This window comes from Sapajus apella, unplaced genomic scaffold (genome assembly GCF_009761245.1).
Source record: "Sapajus apella isolate SASKATOON/1434 unplaced genomic scaffold, GSC_monkey_1.0 scaffold23, whole genome shotgun sequence".
In the NCBI taxonomy this organism is placed as follows: Eukaryota; Metazoa; Chordata; class Mammalia; order Primates; family Cebidae; genus Sapajus; species Sapajus apella.
The window spans coordinates 7,911,572-7,937,637 of NW_022436963.1; the positions used below are offsets into that span (position 1 = coordinate 7,911,572).

General features: G+C 40.9%; 1 long non-coding RNA gene across 1 annotated transcript in view; it reads right to left on the reverse strand.

The window, feature by feature from the left end:
* The window catches only part of LOC116559222, a 16,982-nt gene extending 9,263 nt beyond the window's left edge, over window positions 1-7,719 (reverse strand). The window contains exon 1 of the long non-coding RNA XR_004272386.1: window positions 7,708-7,719. This is a non-coding gene — a long non-coding RNA (uncharacterized LOC116559222). The remainder of the gene's footprint in view (window positions 1-7,707) is intronic.
* Window positions 7,720-26,066: the final 18,347 nt, after the last annotated feature.

The window sequence follows — 26,066 nt, forward strand, 5'->3', positions numbered from 1 at the left end:
TCCTTCCTTCCTTCCTTCCTTCCTTCCTTTCTTCCTTTCTTTCTTTTCTTTCTTTTCTTTCTTTTCTTTCTTTTCTAAAGACAGAGTCTCTGTTGCCCAGGCTGGAATGCAATGGTGCAATCTTGGCTCACTGCAACCTCCACCTGCCAGGTTCAAGCTATTCTCCTGCCTCAGCCTCCTGAGTAGCAGGGACTACAGGCGTGTGCCACGATGCCCAGCTAATTTTTGTATTTTTAGTAGAGATGGGGTTTCACCATGTTGGTCAGGCTGGTCTCGAACTCCTGACCTCATGAACTGCCTGCCTCGGTCTCCCAAAGTGCAGGGATTACAGGAGTGAGCCACCACACCCAGCCTCAGTAATTCTTAACCACAGGCAATTTTGCTCCCCAGGGCACATGTGGAAATAGTTGGAGACATTTATGGCTGTCACAACTGGGAAAGACATCTACTGGCATCTAATGGTTAGAGGCCAGGGATGCTGCTAAACATTGTACAAGAGAGAATGAAGCTATACCTCTATCTCTTGCCATATACATAATTCAATTAAAATGAATTAAATACTTAAATATAAGACTTACACTTTGAAACTCCTAAAAGAAAACATTGAGTAAAGTCTCCAGGACATTGTCTGGACAAAGATTTCTTGAGTAATACCTCAAAAGCACAGGCAACCAAAGGAAAAGTAGGCAAGTGGGATCACATCAAGCTAAAAAGTTTTCTCACAGCAAAGGAAACGATCAACCATGTGAAGAGACAAGCCACAGAATGGCAGAAAATATTTGCAAATTACTCATCTGACAAGGGATTGATAACCAGAATATACAAGGAGCTCAAACAACTCTATCGAAAAAAAAAAATCAAATAATTTGATTTTAAAAAGGGCCAAAGGGCCTGGGTGCAGTGGCTCAAGCCTATAATCCCAGCACTTAGAGAGACGAAGGTGGGTGGATTTCCTGAGCCCAGGAGTTCAAAACTAGCCTCGGCAACATGGCAAAAGCCTATCTCTACAAAAATACAAGCATTAGCCAGGTGCAGTGGCATGTCCCTGTAGTCCCAGCTACTAGGGAGGCTGCGGTGGGAGGATCTCTTGAGTCTGGGAGATCAAGGATGCAGTGAGCCATGATCATACCACTGCACTCCAGCCTGGGCAACAGAGCAAGACTCTGTCTCAAAAATAAATAAATAAATAATAAAAATTAAAAGGACAAAAGATCTGAATAGACATTTCTCAAAAGAAGACATAGAAATGGACAAGAAGTGTATAAAAAATGTTTAACATCATTAACCATCAGAGAAATGCAAATCAAAACTGCAGTGAGAGATCATCTCATCCCAGTTAAAATGGCTTTTATTCAAAAGACAAGCAATAATGAATGCTGGCAGGGATGTGGAAAAAAGGGAATCCTCATACACTGTTGGTGGGAATGTAAATTAGTGCAGCTACTATGGAGAACAGTATAGGAGTTCCTCAAAAAACTAAAATTATGGCTACCAACTGATCCAGCAATCCCACTGCTAGGGATATATCCAAAAGTAGGAAAATCAGTATATGGAAGAAATATCTACACTCCCATGTTTATCGCAGCAGTATCCACAATAGCCAAGATTTGGAATCTACATGTCCATCAGCAGATGAATGGATAAGGTAAATGTGGCATATATACACAATGGAATATTATTCAACCATTAAAAAAGAAAATCCTGTCATTTGCAACAACATGGATGGAACTGGAGGACATTGTGTTAAGTGAAATAAGCCACGCACAGAAAGACAAATTGTGCATGTTCTCACATATGAGACCCCACTTAGCCCCTGTTTATATATTGTTAAAGTTAAAACAATGGATCCCATGGAAATAGAGAGTAGAATGATGGTTACCAGAAGCTGGGAAGAGTAGTGGGGATAAAGTGGGGTGGTTAATGGGTACAAAAATATAGTTAGATACAATAAATAATATATTTGATAGTATAACAGGGGACCATAGTCAATAATAATTTATTGTATGTTTCAAAACAACTGGAAGTGTGGAATGGGAATGTTCCTAACACAAAGAAATGATAAATGCTTGAGATGATGGATATCCCAATTACCCTGATTTTATTGTTATACATTATATGCCTGTATCAAAACGTTATATGTGCCCCATAAATATATATATATACCTATTATATACCAATTATAATTAACTTTTTTAAATTTAAGCATAAAATCAAGGTGATAAGCCTAATTCTTCTGAAACTCATTTGGAAGGAATGAAAATCAAGGACCCCAAGGTTATGAATACATACAGAAGCAGTATAATAATTGGTAGGTATGTACTGCTGCATTTTCCCTATGGACTCAAAGATAGCTACTGGATATCTACAAAGGATCTGTCACTAGAGACAACAGAGGACAAGTTGTTTTTTGTTTTTTTTTTTTTGAGAAGGAGTTTCGCTCTTTTTACCCAGGCTGGAGTGCAATGGCGCAATCTCGGCTCACCACAACCTCCGCCTCCTGAGTTCAAGCAATTCTCCTGCCTCAGCCTCCTGAGTAGCTGGGACTACAGGCATGTGCCACCATGCCCAGCTAATTTTTGTATTTTCAGTAGAGACGGGGTTTCACCGTGTTGACCAGGATGGTCTCAATCTATTGACCTCGTGATCCACCAGCCTCGGCCTCCCAAAGTGCTGGGATTATAGGCGTGAGCCACCATGCCCGGCCTGGAAAATTTTAACATACAATACCTTTATTTAAAGAACTGCATTCTTGGCTGGGCATGGAGGCTCATGCCTATAATCCCGGCACTTTGGGAGGCTGAGGCAGGTGGATCACAAGGTCAGGAGTTTGAGACCACCCTGGCCTATATGGTGAAACCCCATCTTTACTAAAAATACAAAAATTAGCTGGGCGTGGTGGTGCACACCTATAGTCCCAGCTACTCGGGAGACTGAGGCAGAAGAATCGCTTGAACTCAGGAGGTAGAGGTTGTGGTTAGCCAAAATCGTACCACTGCACTTATAACCCGGGCAACAGAGCTAGACTCTGTCTCAAAAAAAAAAAAAAAAAAAAGAACTTCATTCTGGTTAGAGGCAGTGGCTCATGCCTGTAATCGCAGCTCTTTGGTAGTCCAAGGTGGGAGGATTGCTTGAGCCCAGGAGATGGAGGCTTCATTGAGCTATAATTACATCACTGCACTCCAGCCTAGGTAACAGAGTGAGTCCCTGTCTCAAACAAACTTCATTCCATTTGCACAGTTAAGACAAACACATATGAAGAAGTATATATACTTGGGAGCTAAGTAGAGTCTACAAAATGTAATTTAATTCTCTCAACCACCCTGTAAGGTAGGGATGGCTGTCCCCATTACGCTATTGAGGAGGCAAAGCATAAAGAGGCTAAACTAGTTGCCCATGTCACACAGCTCATATGTAGGGGTATCAGGGCTGTTGTACCCACATTCATCTGATCCTGAAGACCATTTACTGAACCACCAGAGCTTACTGCTTCCAAATCAAGAGGACGCAATTAAGGGCCGAAGAAATCAGGAAACATTATATGGAACAAGGAGACTTATGCCTGACCTTGAAGGACAAGCAGCAGTTGGACAGGCAAAAAGTAACAGATATCACGCCCTAAGATGCAGGAAAGCATGCACAAAAGCCCAGTGGTGAGATTTAGCATAATACAAGAGGACTAGGAGAGCAGGAAGGTAGGTCTGACTGATTGATGGGAGGAAGCACCAAACCAGTAGGAGGTGGGAGAAGAGATGATGGCCTTGAAATCAGGGGTGGTGACAGGTGTGGGGAGAGTTTGAACATGGTGTGACAGGCAGTAGAGAACCACGGGACTTTTAGGAGCATGAGAGTTATATCAAAAGTCACAGTTTAGGATGGTAATTCTTAATCACAGGCAGTTTTGTTCCCTAGGGGCACATGTGGCAATAGCTGGAGACACTTATGGTTCTCACAACTGGGGAAGGCATCTAGTGGCATCTAGTGGTTAGAGGCCAGGGATGCTGCTAAACACCATACAATGCACAGAACAGACCCCGCAACAAAGAATTATCCACACAAAATGACAGTAATAACAAAGTTGAGAAACTTTGCTTTAGGAAGATAGTCTGGCAGTGGCTCCCAAGGTAGAATGGAGAGGTCAAGAGCCCACGGAAGATGCTCATTCAGGGAGATGGGAGCGAGATGAGGGCCCAGAAGGGGAGAATGAACAGGAAATGGCAAACCCTCCAAGTAGTTCAAAGGAAAAAGAAAGATGCAATTTCTAATCCTTTTTACAGGAAGTTTTCTACAAAATGTGGAAAACTGCGCCTAGAATTTTTTTCTTTTAAGTCATCTAAGGGCACCTTATTCTCTGATCTAAAAAATTATAAATAATACACAACTCCAAAAAAATCACCACCTCAAAAGCGTAGGGCACAAGCCTTTAACTATTATTGATAACGTTTCCTGTCTTCTTATTAGAACAGAATCTGAAGCAAATTTGGCAAAATGTTAACATCTGTTAAATTTGGATGGTGGTTACATGGTTGTCTGTTACATTATTTTGTGTACTTTATAAATACTTGAAAATTCTCATGATTAACAAAAACAGGGTGGGGGAAGAAAGAAAAATAAAGTCTTAGGGGGCAGTTGATAACGTTCACTAGAATTTTCTTGGTATTTTAAAATCATTTGCTAAATTACAGAAGTTATGTGTGAATATGTGCTCACTGTAAAAACAATTCAACAATTCAAAAAAAAATAGAATAAAAAGTAGAAATTCTCCTTTCATTCTGTTTCAATCCTTTTTCTCTCTCCTTAGATAACTACTGCTAAATTTTAGTGTGTGTGTGTTGTGTATATATAAATATATTTATATTTGTATTTAGCACAAATATACTATAAATGTATATTGTGTAATACATATACACAGTAAAATATGTACAGCATATATTTAATACATATATACAGTAAAATATGTATATATGTACACTAACATACTAACAGTATATTACTAGTATATTACTATTAAATATATATTACTAGTATATTACTATTAGATATATATATTCTAACAGTATAACAGTGTGTGTGTTTACATGTATACACATAACGCTCACTAATAACATACATATGTGTGTGTGTGTGTATGTATACACTAACATTAGTAAGTGTGTATATATATTGACATGGTTTGGCTCTGTGACCCCACCCTAAATCTCATCTAGAATTATAATCCCGACATGTTGAGGGAGGGACCTGATGGGAGGTGAATGCATCATAGGGGTGATTTTCCCAATGCTGTTCTCATGATAGTGAGGGAGTTCTCACGAGATCTGATGATTTAAAAGTGGAAGTTTCCCCTGCACACTCTCTCTCTCCTACCACCATGTAAGATGTTCCTTGTTTCCCCTTCTCCTTTTGCCATGATTGTAAAGTTTCTTGAGGCTTCCCCAACCATGCAGAACTGTGAGTCAATTAAACCTCTTTTCTTTTTAAATTAGTCTCAGGTATACTTTATAGCAGTATGAAAATGGAAGATATAAATATAGTCACATAGAATAAATCATATATATGTGCTCTGTGTGTGTCTATACACATTTATATCTATATATATCCCCAGTTCTTTTCCTATCCATTTGTAGAAAGGAAGGAAGGAAGGAAGGAAGGAAGGAAGGAAGGAAGGAAGGAAAGGAGAAAGGGAGGAAAGGAGGAGAGAAGAGAGGAAAAGAGATTTATGAGCTATCTAGACAGATATCTAAATAGCTATCTACCTATCCATCTATCTTATGAGGGACCCCACCACATGGGCAACATGCTTTTCACATTAACACATTTTAGAGGGTTGTTCTTCCATATCAATTTATAAAGATCTACATCTTTCTTTTTACTTCTTCAGAATTATTTCATAGTATATATAGATGTACCATAATTTGTTTACTGCTAAGATTGCTATATATTTAGGTTGATTCCAATGTTTTGCTGTTTCAAACAATCCTGAAACATATAACTTTGTGTTCATATATAAGGATTTTTGTAAGGGAGATTCCTAGAAATGTACTTTTTAGATCAAAGGGTAAATACATTTCTAGTGTTGATATACAGTAAGATTGTGCCCTCCTGAAAAATACTGCATGGGCTTCTCATTTCTCTAAACCCTCACTGATACCGTATGCAATCAACCTTTAAACGTTTTTCCACATTTACCAAAACTACATCCAAAAATCTACTCCACAGACATACTCACACTTATGTGAAGTCATGAATGTTCACTGCAGTGTTAATGGAAAAATACTGAAAAAATATTTCACCAATAGGGAAGCCTGTAGATGGATTGTGGTATATCTGCACAATGAAGTTCTATGCATCTATTAAAACAATAACAAGGACTCACTGTATGTATCCATAGGAGAAACTCTTGAAGGCAGAGGTACAAAGCAGGATGCAGAGCAATTTATACAGTGCCCAACTGCTAGTGTATAAAGTGGTGGTAGTACATATACATACTGTATGTACATTAAATATAGTGTTTGGGAAATTACACAAGATACTGATAACAGGTTGCATTGAAGGAAAAAGCACTAGAGATCTGGGAGAAAGAGGTGGAAAGGGAACTTTCCACATACATTTTTATACCTATTTTCATCTTTATCTTTTGATTGTTTTGTAGGTTTTTTTTTTTAAATATATCAAGGCTTTTTTTTTACAGTTTTATTGAGGTAGATTTTACATGCCATAAAAGTCAACCATGTAAGCATGCCATCCAATGATTTTTAGCAAATATATAGAATTGTACAATCATCACTATATATCAAGAATATTAATCCACTGGTTCCAGAGCTCCTTGATGACTCCTGATTACATAATCCTTTGCAACTTAGAGGAAATGGTTTTCCTCCACTGTAATGTCTGTCTTTTAGTTTAGACTCTGATATAGACATTTTAAAATTAATCCACCTACTTAGATTTGAACATAGACAAAAGTGACCAAAAACAAGGGCAAATTCCAGTCTCCAACTTAGTCTAAAGAAGAATAGAGGTTTCGCTATGCAAACAGACCATACGAAATAATATTTGATATTGTCACTAATTTCATTTATAAAAACTAAATATGAACTGTGGGTATCTGAGAATATGTAGAGTTTGAGACCAGCCTGGCCAACATGGTGAAACCCTCATCTCTACAAAAAATGCAAAAAAAGTATCCAGGTATGGTGGCACCCACCTGTAAGTCCCAGCTACTAAGGAAGCTGAGATGGGAAGATAATCACCTGAGCCCAGCAGGTCGAGGTTGCAGTGAGCTGAGATGGTGCCACTGTACTCCAGCCGGGGTGACAGAGGGAGACCCTGACTCAAAAAAAAAAAAAGAAAGAAAGAAAGAAAAGAAATAAACAACTATGAGAGAGCTTGCTTGGGGATAGGGGCAAAGAATAATAAAACAAAACCCATATTCCTGAGTTGCTAAGACTTGTACCCAGATCTGTCAGCCTACAGAGTGCTATGTCATAACCATGGAACTCCACTGCCTCCCAAGCCTGAAAATGCTATAAAATGATTCTTGAAATTTTTAAATCTCACATTTCTATGTAGCTTTCTTTTCCCAGATGTTCATGCACACCATTTCTCTTACCAATTAGCAGTATGTGTGTGTGCATGTGTTTGTGCACCTGTATGTTTTCTTTTTACTTTCTCCATGATAAATCTTTCCAAGTTGTTTGAATAATTCAAAACACAAATGTCCTATTCCATATTTTAGATATTTATGTATCCAAATGGATTTTTTATAAAGCAGCTTTTATCTCTGTGGGTCCAACTGGAAATTTTTTACATTTTAAAACCATAGGCAAGTGATAAAACTTTCACCTGCTTCCCAACTTTCTCTCCCATGTGGAAACAGAGGCAGATATGTAGACTGCTTTCCTACATCCAAGTAAATAAAGATAAAATCTCTTTGGAGACATAATATTTTGATAATGATATTTTCCTACTCGAATTTCCATATTTGAAATTCTTAAGGGATCTAGAAAACAGTTCCATCCAATAAACAATGTTTGCACAGTTCTCCTTTCTAAAACTCCTTTGGAGATAACTCTGGAGATAAGTCTGAGTATAAATTAGATTTAAAAAGCAACTTCCATGTAAAAAGATCCATTTCTAAGAGCAACTGAAATTACAAAAGTCATGTGAAAGAGTGCTGAGAACACCATCTTTCCCTGAGCCCAGAGTTTGTCTATTTTCTGAGTTACGTATCTGTTCTTTTGATGCAATTTATTCTGATCTATATGTTGTGCTACTATGGCAGCTGAAGAGGCAATAAAATTGATTTGAACTGGGCAGTGCAAGCATCAACAGACAGCTTGGTTCAAGTCAGAGGACATAGATGAGCAGATTCAAAAGTCACTGGTAATTTAGCTTGACTCTAGATTATCTCTTACATGGAATTGCCAGATAAAAACACATGCCAACTATTGCATAGGAGTTATATTGCTTTCTTTAAATATTCATAAAGCCAGCAATAGCTGACACTCATGGATCTTCTAAAGTAGAAAGGTTCCCAAAAGCATGTTTGAAATATAAACTTGTTAAGAAACAAACTTAAAGGATAATGTTCAAAAATATCCAGCAATTTACACTTCTATAGGAAAATGGCAATCGCTGGAGTTGTTCTCCGTACCAGGCCCTTTTTATACGTACTTGTTATCATCTGCAGAGCAAGTATTAGTATCCATATTTTAGAGAGGAGGAAGCAGTCTCAGGAAGAAAGGCTGAGTTATCCAAAGGCACAAAGCTGATGACTAACTGCTGAATCCTGTTTATCTGGTACCAATCCCTGGGCTATGTTTTACTCTAGCAGGCTTATTAACGTTCTTTCCAGAAGACTCCTCAGTGACTTCTGAACTTCACAATTTTGTGTTGATTTATGTCTTCATCTTTCTAACAAGGAATCAGATTCCTTCAATAATTTCATTTCAGGCTATTTGTCATCAAGCTAACAACAAATGACTCCCTCAGGATGGAACTATGTTGATGTGTCCACTAATCACTCCCCTGGTTTGCAGATCTTGGTTGCATTCAGTCTCTGTCATAGAAGAGGCACTTCTGATCTTGTATGATAGTTTATGGAGCAGGGATAGAAATTATGAAGGACGTGTTCTATCCTCCTGCCTCTGTCAGCCAAGAAGACCTTGATCACCTATCATGCATGGTAACCTTCTCTACAGAGCTCAGACTTGGCCTCAGAATCCTTCTCAATCTGGCACTCCACACAAACCAATCCATTAAGATTGGCAAGTGAGATGAAATTCAATTGCCATCACCCATATAGGAAAACCTCCTTTATGCTTACCAGATACAGAAACCTTTCTTAATTAGCAAAATGTCTAAGATACTAAAAATCATCCCAAAATAATGACTTCCAAGTATACACAGATGGAATTCAAATTGTCTTATGTAAGTCAAAATTTAACCTATAATCAAGAAGAATTTGTAATTAAATCAAGCTGGATAAACAGACATTAAAGTGTACTTTAAACATAACCATAGAGGCACCTATGGCTACATCCTAAAAAACAGAGGTCTCTGGGAACACAAATTCTTTGTCTGCTTTTATTGGGCCTTGAATCTTTAGAATATAAAATGCAACTCAGAATCAACCAACTAATTAAAGGAGCTGTTAAAAATAACCTATCTACAGAGGAGGGATCCAAGATGGCCACTTAGGAGCAGCTCTGGGTTGCAGCTCCCAGCAAGAGCACACAGGGTGAGTGGACACCGCATTTCCAGACAGATTTTTATTGCCCACAGACCAGGAAATTAACAGGCAGAGGAGCCCCATGGGTCACCAGCATGGCTGTTTTGGCCAGTGCAGCAGGTCTCCGCACAAAATACATGGGTCCAGGCGCCATGTTAGCTAGTGACTGGAGCACCTGGGAGACAGAGTCACCTGTTTAACTGATAAAAAGGAGACTAAAACAGGGAGCCAGTCCAGGAGATTCCCAGGCAAAAAAGCACCATGAATTTCCAGCACAGCTGTTTCAGCTGGTGCAGTGGGTCGCTGCATGGGAAATCACACAGATCCCAGTGCCTTTTCAACAGGTGACTGGAACTCCTGGGAGACAGAATCACCCATTCAGCTGAAAAAAATGGGACTGAAACATGGAACCAGGCCAGGAGATTCCCAGGCAAAAAAGCACCATGAGCCCCCAGTGCGGCTATTTCAGCCAGCGCAGCGGGTCTCTGCACAAAATCTCACACAAATCTGGGTGCATTTTCAACTGGTGACTGGAACACTTGGGAGACAGAGTCACCCATTCAACTGCAAGAAGGGAACTGAAACAGGGAGCTAAGCTAGGAGATTTCCCGGCAAAAAAGGGCCATGGTCTCCAGAGGCAGTTTTAGCTGGCGCAGCGAGTCTACACAAAAGAAATCATACAAATCTGGGCACCATTTCAACTTGTGACTGGGACTGCTGGGAGACAGAGTCACCCATTCAACTGAAAAAAAAAAGGGGGTGTGATGCAGGGAGCCAGGTGATCAGGCTCAGCTAGTCCCACCCCCACAAAAAAGAGCAATCTGAAATGCTCTGGATTGAGAGTTTCACAGCAAGCACAGCTGAACCCGGGACAGTCCAGGTCTGTGGGGCAGGGGCATCCACCATTACTAAGGCAGTCCACCACTACTGAGGTAGTCCACCATTGCCAAGATGGCCCGCCATTGCCGAGGAGTCTGCCACTACAGAGAGAGTCCACCATTACAGAGGTGGGCCACCATTGCCGAGGCAGTTCTAACTATACCCCTATAAACAGGACTGCAGAGAAGTTCACACGGCAGTGGGGCGGAGCCCACAGGAGCTCATCAAAGCCTCTGCAGGCAGACAGTGACTAGGCTGCCTCCTCACTGAGCAGGGCAGACCTGAAAAAAGACAGCAGCATGATAGAAACTTATAAATAAGCCCTACCTTCCCCGACAGAGCACCTGGGAAAAAAAAAAGCCGTTTATGAGTTCTGCTGCAGCAGACTTAAACATACCTGCCCAGCAGCTCTGAATGGAACAACAGAGCTCACAGCTCAGCACTTGAGCTTCTATAAAGGACAGACTGTCTCCTCAAGCAGCTCCCTGATCCCCGTATATCCAAAGAGTCACCTCATAAAGAAGAGCTCAGACTGACATCTGGTGGGTATCCTTCTGGGACAAACAGAGCAGAAGAAGAAACTGGTAGCAACCCTTACTGTTCTGCAGCAGCTGCAGGTGATCCCCAGGCAAGCAGGGCCTGGAGTGCACCTCCCACAGTCCTACAGCAGATGGGCCTGTTAGAAGAAAAATTAAGAAACAGAAAGAAATAACTTCATCATCAACAAACTGGACATCCACTCAGAAACCCCATCTGAAAGTCAACAACTACAAAGACCACAGGTAAATAAATCCACAAAGATGGGAAAAAACCAGCACAAAAAGGATGAAAACACCCAAAACCACAACGCCTCTCCTCCTCCAAGATATCACAACTCCTCACCAGCAAGGGAACAAGGATGGAGAATGAGTCTGATGAATTGACAGAAACAGGCTTCAGAAGGTGGGTAATAAGAAACTTCTCTGAGCTAAAAGAACATGTTCTAACCCAATGCAAAGAAACTAAGAACCTTGAAAAAAGGTTTGACGAAATGCTAACGAGAATAAACAGCTTAGAGAGGAATATAAATGAATTCATGGAGCTGAAAAACACAACACGAGAACTTCATGAAGCATACACAAGTTTCAATAGCCGAATCAACCAAGCAGAAGAAAGGATATCAGAGGTCGAAGATCAACTCAATGAAATAAAACGAGAAGGCAAGATTAGGGAAAAAGAAATGAACAAATGTCTCCAAGAAATATGGGACTATGTGAAGAGATCTGATCTACGATTGATAGATGTACCTGAATGTGATGAAGAGAATGAATCCAAGCTGGAAAATACTCTTCAGAATATTGTCCAGGAAAACTTCCCCAACCTAGCAAGGCAGGCCAATATTCAAGTCCAGAAATACAGAGCACACCACAAAGATATTCCTCAAGAAAAGTAACCCCAAGGCACATAATCATCAGACTCACCAAGGTTGAAATGAAGGAAAAAATGCTAAGGGCAGCTAGAGAGAAAGGTCAGGTTATGCACAAAGGGAAGCCCATCAGACTCACAGTGGATCTCTCAGTAGAAACCCTATAAGCCAAAGAGAGTGGGGGCCAACATTCAACATCCTTAAAGAAAAGAACTTTCAACCCAGAATTTCATATCCAGCCAAACTAAGCTTCATACGCGAAGGAGAAATAAAATCCTTTATGAACAAGCAATTACTGAGAGATTTCATCACCACCAGGCCTGCTTTACAAGACCTCCTAAAAGAAGCACTAAACATAGAAAGGAACAATCAGTACCAGCCACTCCAAAAACATACCAAATGGTAAAATCATCAACACAATGAAGAAACTGCATCAACTAATGGGCAACACAACCAGCTAGCATCAAAATGGCAGGATCAAATTCACACTTAACAATATTAACCCTAAATGTAAATGGGCTAAATGCCCCAATCAAAAGACACAGACTGGCAAATTGGATAAAAAGCCAAAACCCATCAGTGTGCTGTATCCAGGAAACCCATCTGACATGCAAGGATACACATAGGCTCAAAATAAAGGGATGCAGGAAGATTTACCAAGCAAATGGAGAGCAAAAAAAAAGCAGGAGTTGCAATTCTCATCTCAGATAAAATAAACTTTAAACCAACAAAGATCAAAAGAGACAAAGAAGGACATTGCATAATGGTAAAAGGATCAATGTAACAAGAAGAGCTAATGATCCTAAATATATAGACACCCAATACTGGAGCACCCACATACATAAAGCAAGTTCTTAATGACTTACAAAGAGACTTAGACTCCCACACAATAATAGTGAGAGACTTTAACACTCCACTGTCAATATTAGACAGATCAACGAGACAGAAAATTAACAAGGATATCCAGGACTTGAACTCAGGCCTGGACCTAATAGACATTTAGAGAACTCTCTACCCCAAATCCACAGAATATACATTCTTCTCAGCACCACATCACACCTACTCTAAAATTGACCACCTAATTGGAAGTAAATCACTCCTTAGCAAATACAAAAGAATGGAAATCATAACAAATAGTCTCTCAGACCACAGTGCAATCAAGTTAGAACTCAGAATTCAGAAACTAACTCAGAACCATACAGCTTCATGGAAACTGAAAAACTGGCTCTTGAATGTTGACTGGATAAACAATTAAATGAAGGCAGAAATAAAGATGTTCTTCAAAACCAACGACAACAAAGACACAACATCCCAGAATCTCTGGGACACATTTAAAGCAGTGTCTAGAGGAAAATATATAGCAATAAATGCCCAAATGAAAAGCAAGGAAAGATCTAAAACTGAAAACCTATCATCAAAATTGAAAGCCAGAGGAGCAAGATCAAAAAAACTCAAAACCTAGCAGAAGACAAGAAATAACTGAGATCAGAGCAGAACTGAAGGAGATAGAGATAGGAAAAACCCTTAAAAAAATCAATAAATCCAGAAGCCAGTTTTTCAAAAAGATCAACAAAATAGACAGACCACTAGCCAGATTAATAAAAAAGAAAAGAGAGAATAATCAAATAGATGCAATAAAAAATGATAAAGGGGATTTTACCACAGATTTCACAGAAATACAAACCATCATCAGAGATTATTACAAACAACTCTATGCACATAAACTAGTAAACCTGGAAGAAATGGATAAATTTCCGGACACTTGCATCCCCCAAGCCTAAACCAGGAAGAAGTTGAAACCCTGAATAGACCAATAACAAGGGCTGAAGTTGAGGCAGCAATCAACAGCCTACCAACCAAAAAAAGTCCAGGTCCAGATGGGTTCACAGCCGAATTCTACCAGACATAAAAAGAGGAACTGGTACCATTCCTTCTGAAAGTATTCCAAATAATCCAAAAAGAGGGAATCCTTCCCAAATCATTTTATGAGACCAACATCATCCTGATACCAAAACCCGGCAGAGATGCAACAAGAAAAGAAAACTTTGGGCCAATATCCATGATGAACATAAATGCAAAAATCTTCAATAAAATACTGGCAAGCCGATTGCAACAGCACATCAAAAAGCTTATCAGCCATGATCAAGTAGGCTTCATCCTGGGGATGCAAAGCTGGTTCAACATATGCAAGTCTATAAACATAATTCACCACATAAACAGAACCAAATACAAAAACCACATGATTATCTCAATTGATGCAGAGAAGGCCTTTGACAAAATTCAACAGCCCTTTATGCTAAAAACTCTCAATAAACTAAGTATTGATGGAACATATCTCAAAATAATAAAAGCTATTTATGACAAACCCACAGCCAATATCATACTGAATGGGCAAAAACTGGAAGGACTCCCTTTGAAATCTGGCACTAGACAAGGATGCCCTCTCTCACCACTCCTATTCAATATAGTACTGGAAGTTCTAGCCGGAGCAATCAGACAAGAAAAAGAAATAAAGGGTATTCACACAGGAAAGGAGGAAGTCAAATTGTCTCTATTTGCAGACGACATGATTGTATATCTAGAAGACCCCATCGTCTCAGCCCAAAATCTCCTCAAACTGATAAGCAACTTCAGCAAAGTCTCAGGACACAAAATCAATGTGCAAAAATCACATGCATTCCTATACACCAATAACAGACTTAAAGAGAGCCAAATCAAGAATGAACTGCCATTCACAATTGCTACAAAGAGAATAAAATACCTAGGAATACAACTAACAAAGAATGTAAAGGACCTCTTCAAGGAGAACTACAAACCACTGCTCAATGAAATAAAGAGGATACAAACAGATGGAGAAACATTCCATGATCATAGTTAGGAAGAATCAATATTGTGAACACGGCCATACTGCCCAAAGTAATTTACAGATTCAATGCTATCCCCATCAAGCTACCAATGACCTTCTTCACAGAACTGGAAAAAAAATCTTAAACTTCCTATGGAACCAAAAGAGAGCCCACATAGCCAAGTCAATTCTAAGCAAAAAGAACAAAGCTGGAGGCATCACACTACCTGACTTCAAACTACACTACAAAGCTACAGTAATCGAAACAGCATGGTACTGGTACCAAAACAGAGATATATACCCATGGAACAGAACAGAGGCCTCGTAGGCAACTCCACACATCTACAACCATCTGATCTTCGACAAACCTCACAAAAACAAGCAATGTGGAAAGGATTCCCTGTTTAGTAAGTGGTGTTGGGAAAACTGGCTAGCCATGTGCAGAAAGCAGAAACTGGACCCCTTCCTGACACCTTACACTAAAATTAACTCCAGATGGATTAAAGATTTAAACATAAGACCTAACACCATAAAAACCCTAGAAGAAAATCTAGGCAAAATCATTCAGAACATAGGCATAGGCAAAGACTTCATGACCAAAACACCAAAAGTATTGGCAACAAAAGTCAAAATAGACAAATGGGACCTGATCAAACTCCACAGCTTCTGCACGGCAAAAGAAACAGTCATTAGAGTGAATCAGCAACCAACAGAATGGGAAAGAATTTTTGCGATCTACCCATCTGACAAAGGGCTAATATCCAGAATCTACAAAGAAATAAAACAGATTTACAAGGAAAAAAAATAAACAAGGCCATTCAAAAGTGGGCAAAGGATATAAACAGACACTTGACAAAAGAAGACATACATGAGACCAACAAACATATGAAAAAATGCTCATCATCACTGGTCATTAGAGAAATGCAAATCAAAACTACATTGAGATACCATCTCACACCAGTTAGAATGGCGATCATTAAAAAATCTGGAGACAACAGATACTGGAGAGGATGTGGAGAAATAGGAACACTTTTACATTGTTGGTGGGAGTGTAAATTAGTTCAACCATGGTGGAAGACAGTGTGGCGATTCCTCAAGGACCTAGAAATAGAAATTCCATTTGACCCAGCAATCCCATTACTGGGTATATATCCAAAGGATTATAAATCGTTCTATTATAAGGACACATGCACACAAATGTTCACTGCGGCACTGTTTACAATAGCAAAGACTTGGAACCAACCCAAAGGCCCATCGATGATAGACTGGACAGGGAAAATGTGGCACATATACACCATGGAATACTATGCAGCCATAAAAAACGATGAGTTTGTGTCCTTTGTAGGGACATGGATGAACCTGGAAACCATCATTCTCAGCAAACTGACACAAGTACAGAAAATCAAACACTGCATGTTCTCACTCATAGGCGGGTGTTGAACAATGAGAACACATGGACACAAGGAGGAGACTATCACACACTGGGGTCTGTGGGGGGGAATAGTGGAGGGACGAGGGGGTTGGGGAGTTGGGGAGGGATAACATGAGGAGAAATACCAGATATAGGTGATGGGGAGGAAGGCAGCAAACCACACTACCATGTGTGTACCTATGCAACCCTCTTACATGTTCTTCACATGTGCCCCAAAACCTAAAATGCAATTTAAAAATACTTAAATAAAATTTAAAAATAAATAAATAAATGTTTTTTTTTAAAAATCCATTCACACCTGTGACAAGGCTCTAGACATGCCCTCCACATTTCCATTCTCATCCCATAAATGGTTGGCTGAACCACCTGCCCCTAGCGATCAATCTGGGCAAATCCCTTGATCAGATTTCACTCAGGCTTTTCTCCTTCCTCCAGGTCTTTGCCCTTTAATCTACTCTCAGCCTAAACCGGCACTGGAATTTGGAACAAGCCCCCTAACATCCTGTATTAGTGTGCTTTCACATTGCTATAAAGACATACACAAAACTGGGAAACTTAGAAGGAAAAGAGGTTTAGTTGACTCACAGTTTTGCATGGCTGGGGGGCCTCAGGAAACTTGCAATTATGGCAGAATGGGAAGAGGCACATCGTACATGGCAGCAGGTAAGAGAGAGCAAGCAAGAGCAGGGAAAACAGCTTTATAAAAGCATCAGTTCTGCTGAGAACTCACTCACTATCACGAAAACAACATGGAGGAAATCGCCCCCATGATCCAATTACCTCCACCGAGTCTCTCCCTTGCCACGTGGGAATTATGGAGATTACAATTCAAGACTAGATTTAGGTGCGGTTTGAGTGGGAACACAGCCTAACCATATTATATCTCCTCCCAACAAGCCCCTTCCCAGCTGAAGAAACTGTCGTGATCAATTGCTTCATCATGCCACCTGCGCATCCTGTTACTGGTTCTTTTTAACACTGTTTACTACTCAATAAAAGAAAAGCCTTTTTCTGCCTGACCTTTCAAAAGCTCGCAGATCTTTCAGTTGAAGCATTCTATTAGAATGCTGTCCCTCCCCTATTGCAACATTCTCTTCTCCTATTGCAACAAACCTTTTAAATAAAGTCTCTCCTTACCAAAAAAAAAAAAAAAAAAACCCTATCTACAAGGAATTTAAACAAATTTACAAGAAAAAAAACATCAAAAAGGGGGCACTTTTTGAACAGACTATAACCAGACACTTCTCAAAAGAAGACATTTATGCAGTCAACAAACATGAAAAAAAGCTCATCATCACTGGTCTTTAGAGAAATGCAAATCAAAACCACAATGAGATTCCATCTCGCACCAGTTAGAATGGCAATCATTAAAAAGTCTGGAAACAACAGATGCTGGCAAGGATGCAGAGAAGTAGTAACACTTCTACACTGTTGGTGGAAAGGTAAATTAGTTCAACTGGAGACCTATCGGGGGATGAGGGGCAAGGGGAGGGAGAGCATTAAGACAAATACCTAATGCATGTGGGGCTTAAAACCTAGATGACAGGTTGTAGGTGCAGTAAACCACTGTGGCACATGTATACCTATGTAACAAACCTGCACATTCAGCACTTGTATCCCAGAATTTAAAGTAAAAATTTTTAAAAATCATCTGATTATAAATCCAGGGAGATCAAATTTTCTCCTCTTGTTCAGAGGACCTGTTTATTTTTATTCATTTATGTAACAAAAGCTTACTGAGTGCCAGCCTTCTCCTGGCCACAGTGCTTGGTGCTGAGGATGCCGGCAATGATTGCAGCAGCGGGTATCTGTGTCCTCACTGAGTGCGAATTCTGGCCATCTTCACTCCTGCATGCACCCCCGGGCTGTAGCCTCCTGCTGGAAGCTCAGCCATGGCCTAAGCGGGTGTCCCATAAACCTCCAGTCTCTTGCTGTAACTGCTGCTCCAGACAGCTCCAAACATTTCCTCATACCTCTTTTTTAACCACATGGAGCATTTAACAGCCATTTTGATCAATCTAAAGGAAAAAAATCCTAAGCACAAATATGATTTTTCAAGTGTTGGGAAAAGCCACCTTATTTGATGGAGAACTCCACTGTAATTCCTTGAAACCTTTAGTTACTATGAATTGAAAGTAGCAGACATAATGTTTGGAAAGTTTTTCTTAATTTTTCTAATTTTTTTTAAAGAGAAAGAAACAAGATTAGGGGAAACGGGAGTATGTGTTAAAGGGTGGGAAAAAATTAAAGAAGTAAATACTGAGTATTTATTCCCACATGTGAAATGTGAATTTTTCCTTTGAAAAAGTGTGAATTATTCCTTTGAAAAAATGCGAATTTTTTCCTCAGTGGACTTTGGCATGATTTTGTGACTTGGGTATTTGAAATATTTGAAAATGTAAGCTCTAGGTTTTACTCTAAATTAACGTAACACTGAATGTGATTCCTACTAGAGTATATACTCTGCATGGGCAGGGATCGTATCCGTCCTCAGCACCCAACATAATGCCTGGTGCAGAGGAAGCACCTGATAAATATTTAAGGAGTCAATAAATAAGCAAACAACTGATCAGGAGACTATGGAATTATAATTACTGGATGCTACTTTCTATATTTAGCATTTTCCTTTTACCTTTGCATTTGATGTAAGATTGCATTGCTCCAGGGCTTTCCTTATCAATTTCAATGTACATAAAACTTTCTTTAGACATACTGGGCTTAGGTGATTTCCTTCCTAACATTTTAGTGCTTTGATTTGGAAAAAACTTACCTGCAGCTTTGAAGGATACTATAAACCTGAAAATACATTTTAAAATATTGGTTTTACATTTCAGGACTACAATAAATAAAAGACTGATTTACAAAATGTAGTCTAATCTTGAAGAATATGAGGGAACAAGATAACTTGACTAAACCCAGGGCTCCAATCCTAGAGGCAGATGAATTCCAGCCACGCTTCTCCTAACACACTGGCCTTTAGAGCAAAAAACTGCAGAGGAAGGAATCATACCAAATCCTCAGCCTGCTCATCTATTTGCACTCACAGCCTCCTGGGAAGAAGGGGACTGTTATGGACAGCATGTTTGTCTTCCTCCAAAAGTCATATGCTGAAATCCTAACCCACAATGTGATGGTGTTTGGTGATAGAGCCTTTGGGAGGTGATTGGATCATGAGGGTGAAATCCTCAAAATGGGATTAGTGAGTGCCCTTATAAGAAGAAGCCAGAAAGCTACCTAGCTCTTTATCTGCTACTTCATGAGAAATGGGAAGTTTACAACCCAGAAGAGGCCCCTAAGCAGAACCCGGCTAAGCTGCCACCCTGATCTCAAACTTCCAGCCTCCAGAACTGTGAGACATACATTTCTGCTGTTTATAAGCCACCACCAGTCTGTGGCACTTTGTTATAGCAGCCCAAACTGATTAAGACAGGGAACAAATGGACATCTGCTGGTTTTGCCTGCTGAGAATTATTGCTCTGTTAAGTAAAAGCACCCTGACTTTCCTTTGTATATACAGAAACCACTGAAAGCAGTTTTGGTGGACTGCCAATCATAGCTCCACCTAGTCCAGAGAACAATGCATGCAATAAGCAAGAACAATCAGATGTTTTCTCCTAAGAACCCAAATCATGAACTGTAAAACACAAGGACAGAAAAAGGTTAAAACATAATCATTCCAACAGTGTTCTTAATTCCTGATTCCTGGATTTCAGTACCTGTGTAGATTCCTATCCTTTGAGCTAACTCATATCTTTCATTTTGATTTTGGTTTTGAGTTTTATTTAGATTGACCAGAATCAGTTGTTTTTGTTGCTTGAAACCGAAAAAAAATCCTGTTCACACTGAAACTAAGGTTCCAACTACTTTGACGTTAAAAGTTATCGAAAATTGGCCGATTGCAGTGGCTCACGCCTGTAATCCCAGTACTTTGGGAGGCCAAGGCGGGAGGATCACGAGGTAAAGAGATTGAGACAATCCTGGGCAACATGGTGAAACCCCATCTCTTCTAAAAATACAAAAATTAGCCGGGCGTGATGGCACGTGCCTGTAATCCCAGCTACTCAAGAGGCTGAGGTGAAAGAATCACTTGAACCTGCGAGGCGGATGTTGCTGTGAGCCGAGGTTGCACTACTGCACTACAGCCTGGCGACAGAGTGGAACTCCGTCTCAAAAAATAAAAGTTATTGAAAATTATCTGGTGGCTTGAGGTTAAGATAGAGCATGGTAAGACATACTATAAACCTAACGGCATAATTTTAAAAAAATAGAACATGGAAGTGACAAATACAGAAGACATTTTCTTATGTGATGAAAGCGAGCATTTCAGAACTGACATGGCCCCACTCTGAGCCCATTTATGAGCTCAGGGATTAGGGTTCTTTCTACCCCACATTCCTTACTCCATGCAAAGTGCTAGAATCTCCACTTTAAGGGGTACTTCTATGGAATGCAGGAGTCATTTGGAAACTACATCCTCTCACTCGGCTCTGCATGTATGTCCTTTGCACTGAGTACTTGCTGATTCAGTGTTATAATGAGAAGAAGACCATTTTAAACCAAGTCCAAGTCATCCTTTTCTCCAGGATCCAAGTTGAGTCCATTTTTGGGGGCCTGGCCTAGCCCAGGGATGGCTGTGATCAAGGTCATAGAGACGGGAAGAAGGGACAAGGAGGCTCCCAAGAGGGAATATCATGTGGTTAGGAAGTACCATGAGTACTGACCTCTGTACCAACAGTCAGGTGGATGGAAACCTTCAAAATAGGCCCCGTAGGCAGCCAAGTCAGAACCTGCCTCCTGCCTCATGCATCCCTGCTTCCTAGTGGTAAACATCAGCCCAAAGGAACTCATGAGTTACAACCCTCAGGTCCACCAGTCCAGCAAAAAGCCCTGTTCCTTAAGTGTAACTCGGGGTGCAGATGTGTACCCCCTTGAGGGGCCACTGAGGCCTAGGTTGGGGTTGGCTGCAGCAACAGCAGCAACAAAGCCACCAGGGCAAGCAGATCAGCCCAAGCAACATCTCTTCCAGCTGCAGATAAACATGCCACGTGCTGGTCTTGCCAGCAGCAGCATGAATGAGAGATCATAAAAAGCAGGCATGTGGGGCCAGCTAGGTATTTTTTCAACTGCACAGGTTTTATTAGGAGATGGTGCCAGGTCTCTGGATCTGACAGGGGCAGAAAATTCTGGAGCAGACAGCCTCCTGGGCAATGGCTTGGGAGTCCTCAAGCCTCCAAAAGACACACGTGAATTGTACACATGAGGTGAGAGCCCGCAGAACCAACCCTGGAGATCCTGGAGTTTTTAGGAAAAGAAATTCTAGACAGAAGAAAAGGAATAGCAGGAGACTAGAGAGAAAGATAACCAGTCTGTTTGGTGCACTGCTGAGTTAGCTGTGCTGTGGGAAGAAAGTTGCCCAGGCGCCACAGCAAGAGAACTGAAGGCACAGTCTGTTCCGGTATAATTAATAACTGATTACTTAGTTAGAGCATAGTAAATAACTGATTACTTAGTTATAGAAATGACACCAAATAGATATTAGATTCAATCACATAATCAATTATATAATCAATCTTATTACATCATTATTCTCTATTAGTCTTTGCTTTAGTGTAGGAACATTTTAGTCTTATAGTATAGACATAATTGGGTGAAATATAATTAGGAACTGAAAGGATATTGTGAGAAGTGATCAGGAGGCCAGAGTAAATGCCTTGTGGTAGCGCCAGCCTGGGAAGACACCCGCTACTTAGCAAGCAGGCCTTGCGGTTAGCCAGGCCAGCGCCTGGGGAGGCGCCCATTCCTCTCACTGCGGAGTTCAGAGATTACTCTGTTCTGCCGGCTCCCGAGAAAGGTCTGACACTAGTCAGGCCAGCCCACAGACATCCAGGGGTTTAAACACCTCTCCGTGGTGCTGTGCTCCGACGGTCACCATCCTTATCCACTTTCATGTTCCACTTTCCCACCCGATGCTCCCTTAGAAGCTGTGAGACTTAAGAATAGAGGAATCCTAAAAGCCTTTGCTCTCTCTGATAAGGGCGTAACAAGATACTGACATAAGTCCCTCCCCTCCTTGTATTGGCTACCTGAGAGGGAGGGGCCCTCTGTACTGTACCCATGTGACCCTCTGTAATATACCCATGTGACCCCCTGAACTATGCCTACGTGGCCCCCCTTATTGTAAGAATATGATTTGCTTGACCCTTACTAATCATGTTAGATGTGTTCCTCTCCTGACCCTGCCCTCCTGCCTTGTGTAGAATAAATATCAGCGTGTCCAGGCATTGGAGGCCCCTGCTGGACTCCGCCCCTTTTGGTAGCAGTGGTCCCCCAAGCCTAGCTGAATTCTTCTCTTATCTCTGCGTCCTTGTCTCTTTCTTTTCTACTATCTATCATGTCTGCACACAAAAGAACACCCACTACACCCTGCGGGGCTGGACCCTGCACTGTGTGGCATAGTTTGAATATATATCCCCACCAAATTTCATGTTTAATTGTAATTCCTAATGTTGAAGGTAGGCCTGATGGGAGATGTTTGGATCATAAGGGTGGAACCCTCATGGCTTGGCGTTGTCCTCACAATAGTGAGTGAGTTCACAGTTCACACAAGATCGTTTAGTGTGTGACACCTCCTCCCCACTCTCTCTGCTCCTGCTTTTGCCATGTGATGTGCCTCCTCTGGCTTCTGCTTTGCCTTCACCATGAGTAAAAGCTCTCTGAGGCCTCTCCAGCAGCCAAGTAGATGCTAGTGCCATGCTTGTACAGCCTGCAGAAACATAAGCCAATTAAATCTCTTTTCTTTATAAATTACCCAGTCTCAGGTATTCCTCTATAGCAATGCAAGAATGACCTAATGCAGAAAATTGGTACCGGGGACTGGGCATTGCTATTAAAGATAGTTGAAAATGTGGAAGCAACTTTGGAACTGGGTAAAGGGCAGAGTTTGAGAGATTTTGGATGGCTCAGAAGAAGACAGGAAGAGAAGGGAAAATTTAGAATTTTTAAGAGCCTGGTTAAAATGCTGATAGTGATATGGATAATGAAGTCCAGGCTTATGAGGTCTCAAATAGGATTTCATTGGGAATTTCATGAGGAATTTCATTGGGAACTAGAGCAAAGGTCACCCATTTTATGCTTCATCAAAGAACTTGGCTGCATTCTGTTCATGCCCTAGGGTTCTATAAAAGTTTGAGCTTCAGAGAGATGATTTCAGGTATCTGGCAGAAGAAATTTCTAAGTAGCAAAGCATTTGAGAAGTGGCATTGCTTCTTCTAACAACCTATGCTCAGATTTGGTAGCAAAGAAATGACTTAAAGTGAGAATTTATATTTAAGCCAAAAGCGGAACATGAAACTTTAGAAAATTTACAGCCTGGCCATGTGGAAGAGAAAGAAAAAGCTTTTTCAGGAGAGAAATTCAAGCAGGCTGTAGAGCAATAATTTTCTAGAGAGATTTGCATAACTAAAAATGAGCCAAGCACTAATAGCCAAGACAATGGAAAAAGGGCCTTGAAGGCATATCAGAGATCTCTGAGGCAGTCCCTTCCATCACAGGCCTGTAGGTCTAGGAAGATTGAATGGCTTTATGGGTTAGGTCCTCATCCTGACTGCCCTGAGCATTCTTTGGGACAGGGCTCCCAGTGTCCCTGGGACAATGCTCCCTACATCCGGCCACTCTGGCTCTAGCTCCAGCTCAAAGGGCCCCAGATAAAACTTGGGCTCTTGCTTCAGAGGGTGCAAGCCATAAGCCTTGGTGGCTTCCACATGGCATTAAGCCTGCAGATGCACAGAGTGCAATAGTGAAGGGGGTTTGGCGGCCTCTATAGAGATTTCAGAGGATGTTTGAGAAAGCTAGGGGTGGAGCCCTCACAGAGAGCCTCCACTGGAGCAGCACAGAGGGGAAAGTAGGGTTGGATGTGCCACACAGAGTCTCCAATGGGACACTTTCTAGTGGAGCTGTGGGAAAGGGGCTACCATCCTCCAGATCCCAGAATCGTAGATCCACTGGCAGCTTGCACGCTGCACCTGGAGGAGCCACTGGCACTCAACAGTCTGTGATAGCAGTCACGGAGACTGAACTCTGCAAAGCCACAGGGGTCAAGGCTGGGGAGTCCAACCCTTGCTCCGGTGTACTCTGGATGTGGAATATATAGTCAAAGGAGATTATTTTGGAGCTTTAAGATTTAATGACTACCCTGTTGGATTTTGAACTCACAGGTTCAAAGGTAGAAGGAATGCATTTCCACATGAAACTTTGGACTTGGGACTTTTGATTGAGTTAATGCTGGAACAAGTTAAGATTTTAGGGGCTGTTGAGAAAGCATGATTGTATTTTATAATGTAATAAGGACATGAGATTTGAGGGGCCAGGGACAGAATAATATAGTTTGAATATATGTCCCTGCCAAATCTCCTGTTGAATTGCAATCCCCAGTGTTGAAAGTGGGCCTGGTGGGAGATGTTTGGGTCATGGGAGCAGATCCCTTGTTGCTTGGTGCTGTCCTTGGAATAATGCGTTAGTTCTCACAAGATCTGGTTATGTTGCACCTCCCACACCCTCACTCTCTCTTTGCTCCTGCTTTCACCATGTAAAGTGCCTGCTTCCGCTTTACCTTCTGCCATGAGTAAAAGCCCTGAGGCCTCCCCAGAAGCTGAACAGATGCTAGTGCCATGCTTGTACAGCCTGCAGAACCATGAGCCAATTAAATCTATTTTCTTTATAAATTGCCCAGTCTCCGGTATTTCTTTATAGTAGTACAAGAATGGCCTCATACACTATGTCTGCAGGATATAGAGGCAGAAATATCTACTTGGTAGGTTTAATAGGTTGGAGTCCAAGAGGAATGTCAAAGCTGAAGACATGGGTATAGGTAGGACTCAAAGCCGTGGAAATGGATGCTGTGCACCAGAGAAAAGGCATCAGGAGAGGAAGGTGAAAGGTTAAAGAAACTTGGGTAATTCCAAAATTTAAAAAAAAAAAAAAATCATAATATGGGAGTTCCCTGAAGAAGAAAAGAGAAAGGGCGATCAAAGATCAAGGTCTCTCAATCTCAGCACAATTGATTTTTGGGTTCCCATAATCCTTTGTTTCAGGGGGCTGTCCTTGGCACTTGTTTAGTAACATCCCTGGCCTCCGCTCACTAGAAGTATTCTCCTCCCTGTTTTGACAATCAAAAATGCCTCCAGATACTCCCAGGTGTCTTCTGTGGGTAAAACTGTCCCTGATTGAAAACCACTGATCAAAGAACTAAGAGGAAAACAGGAAACAAAGTATGTCACAGAAGCCAAGGGCTTGAAAAATAATTAACAATGTTAAAATCCTAAGAGATATTGAGTAAAGTAAGAACCAAAGGGACCAGTGTTTGGCCAAAAAGTCGTTGGTGAACTAATCAAAAACAGTTTCAATGGAGCAATTAAGGAAGGGCACCAGACTGGCTGAATGTCCACCCAACAAATAAACAGTAAATGACATTCACCAGTTGAAAGGGTATTTGGTTGAAGTAGGTGATCATTTTAAGGTTCCTCCCAATCCTGAAATTGTGTCATTCCAAATGATCTTCAAGGAAGATCTTTCAGGATCCCTCAAGCCCTGGGCTGCAGGTCACAGGAAGTAAAATCCAAGGAACCACCAATTGCTATGCCATCTGGACCCAATGCATGATAAAAACTAAAATATGGTTTTCTTTATGTCATCACATAAGCAATAGAATGTATTAGACTTTAAAGGCAGTTGTGATTTAGAGAGAGGTTGAGTTCATAAATGAAGTCCAGGTTTAAGGTTG